We start from the raw sequence: 2588 nt of genomic DNA, 5'->3' as shown, positions 1-2588 counted from the left end.
ACTTACAAACACAGGCCTAGACCATACAATATCCATATGAAACAATACAAATCAATACAAAAATTATAATAATACAATATACAACAGTGGGTATCCAAAACCAAAGACCTGCTACCAAAATAAAAATGTTTAAAGCTTATCCTATATCTTAGCTTACTTATACTTATCTATAGGGAATAGAGAGGGAGGGAAGAAGTCAAAAACGGTTGCAGAAAGGGAGCAAATGCAATTAAAAAAAAAGAAAAACTGGGGGTTTTGCTACACCTATTAATCTGACCCAGTTTTATTCCATTCAGATTTTGTTCATACTCTGTAATTGAACTCGTACTCCTCTACTAAAGTGGTTCTCAAACTTTTTTGTGGACCACTTGAAAATTGCTGAGGGTCTTTGTGGCCCTGGAAAACACCCATGGGCGTCAGAAGCAGCAGGGGCAGACCCCAACAGTCCTGAAGAAGGGAACAGGGACACCAACGCCACAAAAAACTTACCTCCTAGGCAGGCCAGGGCAGAGAAAGAGCTGCACGAGCCAGAGTTTCACTGGCTCTTCAAGTGGCTGTCGATGAAGCCAAGCAGTGGCAGCTGATGATGTCAGCTGGGGCTGCCAACGCAGGAAACTTAAAAACCCCGCCAGAAGCCAGGCCAGGGTGGGGTGGTGGGAAGCCAGCTGGGAAGACATCAGACACACTGAGACCTGGAGCGCTGGCACAAACAGACCAGACAACCCTGCCCCATGGCAGAAGGGCAAGGGCAAGAGCTGGTACCCGGCCAGGAACTTGCAAGTCCCAGCCCTGGAGCACTAGAGGCTCATGGACGGTGATTCTCCTTAAGAGAATTGACTGGCTTTATATACCCCAGCCCTGAAGCCAACATTGAGGCTTCAGGGTCAGCACAGGGATTGGGGCGGTCAGGCTGACTGCCTGAGCCTGTGCCTCACCCACAGCTCTGGAGGCAGATGCCCCTCAAGGTAACGTATGAGCCATAACCCTGAGTCGGTGCGGCGGCACAAGGATCTATGTGGCTGGCAAGTGGACAGGGTGTAGGGGAGGCAGAGCTCCGAGTACAACCGCGGCAAGCCCATGAGTATCCCATCTTCGGGTATGGGGGATGGAACACCACTGAACCCCTTCTTCTTTACAATTCCATCAAGTTGTGACAGGCGAGTTGGGGACCCAGACCATGGAGTGGGAACATACTCACTGTGCCAGCTGGGGGCACCACAGTCATGCCGGATCACTTAATAAACTTTTTTTGTTCTACAAATTAAAGCACACTACTCATGTTTTAAGGTCAGTAGTCTTACCTTTCTAATGTGACAGATGTGCCTGGTTTTTTAAGCAAAGTTCTGGGAAGTCGGGTGTAATGTTTGTCAGCTTTAGCCTTAGGTCACCTTTCTGCAGACCACTTGAATGGAGCTTGCAGACCAGTGGTGGTTCGCAGACCACAGTTTGAGACCCTCTGATCTAGTACACCCAAATCAAGGTATAATAGTGTTGGAATATACTGCTAACTCATTTGAGGAATTTTTGTTAGGGTCCTTCAGAATACTCTTTATCAATCCATACAGAAATAATGCAGAAAGTGTTAAAGGCAATTCTGGCTTTCTAGGCTCTGCTAAATTTTTTGTAGATAACTCCTGAGTATCCTCGGAAGTGACTTTTGGAATCATAAAAAACCCCACAAAAACCAGTCCTCCTTCCCGCCTCCACCCTCCCCCAGTCCTCCAGTTAAATGAAGTCTATTGGCTTAAGCATCTATTCCACAAGAGAGTACACAAATAGCAGCAAATTCTCCCTGTGCCTAAAAAAGAGTGTTTGTACCCAAAAGCTTGTAAGGAACAATTTTTCCAACTATTTAGATATCACATTTAAACAAAAGATATCACATTTACCCAAAGAACCTTGTTTGCCAAATAAGTGAAAGCACTTGTGACTTAGGACCACAGTATGTTTCTGCAAAGTTTCAAATTCCAGTCTTCAGAAGTCTGGACTGGAATCCTGTTCAAAAAGGTGAGATCAGTTTTCCTTTTCTCTTCTATGAGAAAGAAGACTTAAGCATTTTACAAAATAAAATAATTTTTGGAGGCAGATGGAAAGTTTTCAGAAAATCCAAAGACAGTTGAAATCAAAATACCTAAACTAGATTGGGTACCAGAAACATCATGCACCCTAATATATTCTGCTTTCCAATGAGGCTCAGGCAAACTGACCCACTAATATGGTTAATATTGCTCGTCGCCTGACCTAGCTCAGGTATCTCTGCACACTTCAGCTTTGGGCCGTGTAGACATATCCAGGGAGTTTTACTATTAACTGTAATGAACCTTGGAGCAGGCCCAGTTTCTGAAATTATTTCCAAGTTTCCTAAAATTTGGACTGAATTTTGTTGCTGGTTTCTATCTGGTTACATCACGACACTTGTGTCTGATGCATCTTTCAAAATATTATCTATCCAAACCGGGTACTGTTATCAGGATGAATTAGTGATGTTTGATTATGTAAGATCAAACTGCAAAAGCATGTAGAAAGCAGTACATTAAGCTCTGCAATCTGCCATAGCAATTCCTATGTCCAAGGTAAAATGGAGAATT

This window comes from Gavialis gangeticus, unplaced genomic scaffold, assembly GCF_001723915.1.
Source record: "Gavialis gangeticus isolate Ggan-Ray unplaced genomic scaffold, GavGan_comp1, whole genome shotgun sequence".
Lineage (NCBI taxonomy): Eukaryota > Metazoa > Chordata > Crocodylia > Gavialidae > Gavialis > Gavialis gangeticus.
Note: the sequence above shows the minus strand (reverse complement) of the source record.